The sequence below is a fragment of the Lepidochelys olivacea genome (genome assembly GCF_965140295.1).
Source record: "Lepidochelys olivacea isolate rLepOli2 genome assembly, chromosome: 1".
NCBI classification, from domain to species: domain Eukaryota; kingdom Metazoa; phylum Chordata; order Testudines; family Cheloniidae; genus Lepidochelys; species Lepidochelys olivacea.
In genome coordinates, this window is record NC_140411.1 from 327659905 (window position 1) to 327667156 (window position 7252).

The 7252-nt window shown below is 45.9% G+C and overlaps 1 long non-coding RNA gene across 1 annotated transcript; it reads left to right on the plus strand.

Annotated features, from left to right (window-relative positions):
• The first annotated feature begins 7 nt into the window (after window positions 1-7).
• On the plus strand, window positions 8-7012 carry LOC311515831. The gene is made up of 4 exons (XR_014710240.1): window positions 8-953; window positions 1899-2089; window positions 5375-5582; window positions 6879-7012. It is a non-coding gene; the product is annotated as an uncharacterized lncRNA (long non-coding RNA).
• The last annotated feature ends 240 nt before the right edge of the window (window positions 7013-7252 follow it).

Consider the following 7252-nt stretch of genomic DNA (forward strand, 5'->3'; position numbering starts at 1 on the left):
GCTGGTCCAATAAAAGATATCGCCTCACACACTTTGGCCTGGTCTACGCTACGAGTTTAGGTCGAATTTAGCAGCGTTATCTCGATTTAACCCTGCACCCGTCCACACGACAAAGCCCTTTTTTCCATCTTAAAGGGCTCTTAAAATCGATTTCTTTACTCCACCCCTGACAAGGGGATTAGCACTGAAAATGGCCTTGCCAGGTTGAATTTGGGGTACTGTGGACGCAATTCAACGGTATTGGCCTCCGGGAGCTATCTCAGAGTGCTCAGTTGTGACCGTTCTGGACAGCGCTCTCAACTCAGATGCACTGGCCAGGTAGACAGGAAAAGACCCGTGAACTTTTGAATCTCATTTCCTGTTCATCCAGCGTGGCGAGCTCAACTGCACAGGTCACCATGCAGAGGTCATCATCACAGGAGACTATGCAGTCCCAGAATCGCTGAAGAGCTCCAGCATGGACCGAACAGGAGGTACGGGATCTGATCACTGTAGGGGGAGACAAATCCGTGCTGGCAGAACTCCATTCGAAAAGACGAAATGCCAAAATATTTGAAAAAATCTCCAGTGGCATGAAGGACAGAGGCTATAACAGGGACCCGCAGCAGTGCTGCGTGAAAATTAAGGAGCTCAGGCAAGCCTACCAAAAAACCAGAGAGGCAAACGGCCAATCCGATTCAGAGCCCCAGACATACCGCTTTTATGATGAGCTGCATGCCATTCTAGGGGGTGCAGCCACCACTACCCCAACCCTGTGCTTTGACTCACTCCAAGGAGTGGGAGGCAACATGGAAGCGGGTTTTGGGGGCAAGGAAGATAGCTCACAACAAGGAAGCAGGGAAACCAGTTTCCCCAACAGCCAGGATCTGTTTATCACCCTGGACCTGGACCCAGTACCCCCGAACCCAGCCAAGGCAGGCTCCCAGACCCTGAAGGCGGAGATGACTTCGGGGGTGTGTACCTTTTGTAAATATTATACATGGTTTAAAAGCAAGCGTGTTTAATGATTAATTTGCCCTGGCATTCGCTGCCAGTACAGCTACTGGAAAAGTCTGTTAATGTGTCTGGGGATGGAGTGGAAATCCTCTAGGGACATCTCCATAAAGCTCTCCTGGATGTACTCCCAAAGCCTTTGCAAAAGGCGGTCATTTCTGGGGAGGGCAACCTTATTCTGTCCTCCATGGTAGGACACTTTACCACAACAGGCCAGTAGCACGTAGTCGGGAATCATTGCAGAACAAAGCATTGCAGTGTATTGTGCCGGTGTTTGCTGGCATTCAAACAACATCCGTTCTTTATCTCTCTGTGTTACCCTCAGGAGAGTGATATCATTCATGGTCACCTGGTTGAAATAGGGTGGTTTTAGTAAGCAGACATTCAGAGGTGCCCGTTCCTGGTGGGCTGTTTGCCTGTGGCTGAACAGAAATCTTTCCTGCTGTTAACCATGCGGTGGGGGGAGGGGTGAAGCCATCATCCCAGAGAATTGGGGGTGGAGGGAGGGAGGGTTAGTTGGGTTTCTGCTGCACATGAACCAGGAAACCGCAGCCCCTCCTTTTAAACTGCCAACCCATTTTTAATGGCCAACCCAATGGCTACTTCATATGGGAAATGAGGGCACTGCTGTTTGAAACCATTCCCACATGTTATGAAAGTTAAAGAAGCCAAAAGACTGTGCCTTACCGTGGCTGTCTGCAAGCTGAATTCTACTGCCTGGCCCTGCGTGAGTGATCTCTCTCACCAAACCGGCATACCCTCAATAAGAGGCAAAATGTGACCTTGTAATGAAAGCACATGTGCTATGTAATGTTAACAGCAAGGTTTGCCTTGAAAGAGTGTACCCATTGTCCTATAAAATGTGTCTTTTTAACTACCACTCGCCCTTTTTTTTCCTCCACCAGCTGCATATGTTTCTCCTTCCCAGAGGCTAGCGAAGATTAGAAGGCAAAAAAACGTACTAGTGATGAAATGTTCTCTGATCTCATGCTATCCTCCCACACTGACAGAGCACAGCAAAATACGTAGACACAGACAATCTCAGAGTGCAAGACAACACAATATGTCCGCGAGGCGACGTGGCGGGCTGAAGATGGTAGGTGGTGCCAGCTTGCTGAAAGAAGGCAGGAGTCAATGCTCAGGCTGCTGGAGGATCAAACTTATATGCTCCAGCATATGGTTGAGCTGCAGGAAAGGCAGCAGGACCACAGACCGCTACTATAGCCCCTGTGTAACCAACCACCCTCCTCCCCAAGTTCCATAGTCTCCTCACCCAGACACCCAAGAACGCGGTGGGGGGGCCTTATGGCTACCCAGCCATTCCACCCCAAAGGATTGCCCAAGCAACAGAAGGCAGTCATTCAATACGTTTTAAAGTGCAGTGTGGCCTTGTCCTTCCCTCCTCCACCACCCCTCACACCAGTGCAAGACACTGCATGATCCAACTCCTTGCTAAAGCTTTCTCAGTATAACCAGTCAAGAAAATAATAATAATAAAGTAGAGCTTTCCAGAACCCAGAAGAAATAATGTCCAGACTCCACTAGGTAGCCCTATACAGACAGACAGCAGGCAGATCTAATTTAACTTGTTCAGCACAGAGATACTATGGTGAGGGCCACAATAGAAATATATGAGAAATGGATGGTCAGTCAGTCATGGGTGGCCATGCATCAGTTACACTGTCTACAGTGGCCCTCTGGGAACCATATCAGATGTATCTAACATTTACTGGAAAAGAAATAAACCATGTTTAAATTAGAAAGATTTGAATACCATTTCAAAAACTGCATCATGTGGATGCAAACTATGCTACTTACTTTTAAGTTGTGTTAACTGAGAGTATGGACAGGACTAAATACATCCTCTTTTCTGGCCTCGGTAAATGTCATCTTGCCCCCGCCCCCACCCTGTTTCAAGTACTGCTACTAAGATCGTCTTCATGGCTTGTCAAGCCAACTACATTACTCCTCTCTTTGCCTTTCTCCACTTCTTCCCCTTTTCACTGCATCAGACACAAACTACTGTATTTGTCTTCACTTTTAAGGCCCTTCACAGCATACCTTCACCCTATCATCTTTTATGTTATCAAGCCATTGATCTCTGTCTGCACTTTGCCTATGATGCCAGCCTTCTATTCTGTATAGGTTCTTACGTATGTTCATCACAATAGTATCCAAGTACTTTCCAGTAGTGCATTAAGCAGCATGACTGATATCTGACACGTTTGTTCTCTCATCCTCTCCCCATGTGCAGAAGTGCATGCAGTAGAATTTTTTTGTTATAATTTTTAAAAATTTATATATATTTATTTGTTTCATAATATTTATACAGATGGTCTTCTATGTATGTTAGAGAAGGCAAGGTCAAAGATATATGCCTTGTACTTAGAGCAGAAAGTAGTGAGGTTTGTTATGGTGGAATTGAGTCTGCAATTGTGGGCCATCCCCCTGAAAAAGCTCTGCCTCCTGCACAAACAAGCTTTACCCTTGTTGTAGAAAGTTTCATGGTGCCAGAGGAGTAGAGTTGTCAATCACAGTCTTCATCCCAGAGCTTTAGCTGATAGGTTAGAAACACTGAGCCTCTAGGCCATTGAATGCATTGAAGGTAAGGACTGAGACCTTGAACTTCATTTGATATTCCATGGGAAGCCAGTGTAGGGAGCAGAGGACAAGTCTGATGTGTTTGCACTGATGGATTAACGCATGGGCCCCGTGCCAATTTGGGGGCCCCAACAGGAACTTACGTAGAATTGGGGGACCGGAACTGTGGCCCTGCCCCCTGTTTCTCCTCTTCCCCCTAGGGCCCAGCTCCACTGGCCAAGGCAGGCAGTGGTAAGGGCTGCCCAGAGAGTCCAGTCCGCAGTGGGAAGCTCTGGACCCTCCACCTGCCCTGGATGGGGGCCAGGGGGCCTGAGAGCAGCCCCATGCCCACGTCCCCACCCCACAAGGTGTGCTGCCCAGGGCAAGTGGAAGGTCTGGGGCTCCCCACAGTGATCTGGGCTCCCTGGGTGGCTCTTACCACTGCTCAGCTCTGGCTTCTGGCCTGCCAAGGGGCAGGGTCTTGGGGGCGGAAGAGGAGGGGCTGGGTGGTGACAGGGGCGAAGGCCCACCTCAGCCCCCCACCGGGAAAAGGCTGGTGGCACTACTAGCAAAAGGCTGGGCCTTGTGGCAGGGGAGCTGATCACTTTATCAGCTCCGTTGCTGCGAAGCACAGCCCCTGCCACCACCACTCTGCACTCGCCCAAGACTAAAAAGTGAGGGGGAGTGTGGTCCTGGACCGCTCAGTTCTGGTGCTCCTGGGCCTCCAGGGTGTGGGGGACCCCACATGTTCTTTGTGCTAAGGACCCCAATACATCTTAATCTGCCTCTGTGTGTTTGTGGTGGCCAACGTTGCTGAAGAGACACGCTGCAGTGTTCTGCACCAATTGGAGTTCCCTAAGCAACTGAAGGTTTCATGCCTAGGCATATTACATTGCTGGAGTCCAGCCAAACGTGACAAAAGGCGTGAATGAGGCCAGGTCATTGTTTACCATGGTGGGACGGCGTCTCCTAGACAACCAGAGATGGTACAAAGTGTTACAGATGCTGTTTTGTGAGAGCTTAGCATCGGTGAGGAATGAAGGAATGCTCCTAAGCTACTGACTGACCTGACCAATTGTGGGTATGTATCTTCAACCAAAGGCCCCAAAAGAGATGTGACTGCTAACTCCTCAAACTATATTTATCTCCCCACTAGTATCACCTCAGTTTTCCTTGGGCCCAGCTTCAGTCAGCAGTTCTTCATCTATGAGCTGCTCTCATCCAAGCACAGAGCCACCTTGGTGGTAATGATATAGTTATATGTGGTGAAGGGTAAGTAGAGCAGCATGTGAGCTACATATTGCTGTCACCTGAATCCATGTTGTCTGGCCAGTTTTCACCTAGTGACTTCATGTAGATGTTGAATAGGAACAGAGAATTGATCCTTGCAAGACTCTACAAGGGAGGGGTTTAGTGATGAAGGTGCAGTTTCCCATCACTGTTTGTTGGGTTCATCTCTCCAGGAAGAACTCAAACCATTTTAGTGTATGGCCCTGGCTACCTCTCTCAGGCAAGACCGCAGTATCTTACAATCAACAGTGTTGAATGCTGCAGAAAGGCCTTCTTTGACCATCTGTCCAGTTTTCCTTCAACCACTTTCCTGCTTTCTCCTCTGCCACTCTGTATGCATGGAAGAAACTTCATATTAAAAATCCACAAAGCTGCTACCTTGTTCTCCTTCAGATCCCTCCTTAAAATTCCTCTCTGTCATGATGCCTACAAAACTCTTGGCAATGGCTTGTGTGCTATGACTTCTGCTTATTACACTAATCATAATTACAGTACAACCTTGATTTTACAGACACCAATCTTACCAATGACCAGTTATACAAACCCTTTTTCCCAATGGAAAAGAAAAAAAGTTTGCTTTGCCAAGTGATGTTGATGAAGACCAAGTTGACATCCCTTCACATTCCGATGCCTTTAATGCATTGGAAATCACTTTGCAGTGGTTTGAAAGACAAGAAGAAAGCAATGCAGTGCACCATACAGCAACTTAAGGACCTATTGTAAGTTTGAGATGTTACATTTTCTGAACTTTTCAATTTTATTAACTGCCTGATCCCCAGTTAGTTCATAAAAGAAGTGTTCTGCTGTATCTCACTGTTAACATGCTCCCTTGACTCTTGGTTATGTTTACCTGTTGTCCATTACCATTTACTTAGATGTAAGCCATCTGGAGCAGGGACTGTCCTTGTTATATATGTGTACAGAGCCCAACACCTGATTGAGGGCTCTAGAGGCTACCACAATACAAATAACTAATGATGTCAGTTTTCTAATAATCTCACGAAAGGGAGTTTAGAGCTCCCCTTCTATTATTAAAGTGTTTTCTATAAAATGAGATCATAAAGGAATGACCTGGTGCATGCCAAGAATCAATAGGCCAGATCCTTGAGACTTTGTATAATTTGTATGCTATACTTTGTATAGCTAAGTGGTGGAGGATCCCTGATCCTTAGGTTTCTGGAAGGCTGGGCTGGTCCTGAGACTCAACTAGGAACAGCTACTCTAAGTTTAATTGGCTGCCAGAGGCTCCTAAGGATGCCATGACCATTCCTCTTTTCCCCTGACATGCCTCCTGCATCACAGAATGGAAAGGGGCATATAGGAACCACTACACTGGTACCACACCATTCAGGTATTCCCCTTACACAAGGGAAATTTTCAAGGTGCTGTTAAGGTAGCTTTACAGCTGCTTTGCACCACTGGAGTGGAACAGAGTAGCTGTAACAGGGCTGAGAATCTGGCTTAATATGTATGGAACAGACTTAAGAAAATGCACTCATGATGCAAAAGTGATCAGTGAGCTATATCATGAGAAAGTAATTGGTAATAATCTTTTTCCAATTCCAGCCGTTTGTCATAATTTACTTTAGCAAAATAACTTTAAGAACTCTGCAGAAAAGATAAATGTAAAAAAACCCTAAGTATATTACAGAACATGAATCGCTACCAATCTTCATAGACCTCCTGTCAGGTACCCAATATGAGACATGATGTGGAAGAAAGAGATCTCAATTGAGAATCACAAGAAAATTATCAGTCCATCATATTTAAAGTTCTGCTGGATTAATTTCTATAATCTAAATAACATTTTCTGTTATATCAGTTCCATGTCTTGCTGCATCTGAAATCTGGGCTGTCCGTTTTAATGACAAAAAGCTTTTTGTCTTCTTTAAACAAGTGTCTCTTCAATTTTAATCTCTCTTTTCAAATTCCATGTCTCAGAGTTTTGAAGTTTGTTTTCCTTTTCGCGTGTTACTATTTCTGCTGTCATAGTTATTTTTCTTGTATTCGTTAAGGCCCAATTCCAGGGATTCAGTACCCAGTCCAGGACAAGCGTCTGGATGCAGGGCATCCCCATTGAGGACCAACTGGGAAAATGCTCTTCCCAAAGTCACGAAGCTTTTAATATTATTCAAACCCTGAATGTAGGACACCACAAAATAAGAATAAAAACTTTCTTAATCATCTCAAATTATTTTTATTTTAATTTCGAATGAGGCTTTTAGTTACGTGGTGAATACAGATCCATTTATTGTAGTGGGCAGAAATAAGAGGCTTCACTTCCAGGACTTTATTTCAGCAGATGAGGGTGGGCGGAAAGTGGGCCACGAGAGGATTCCTCAGTCTGGTTTCTCTCAGTTCCATCGAGGGAGTAGGTTTGGGTAAATGA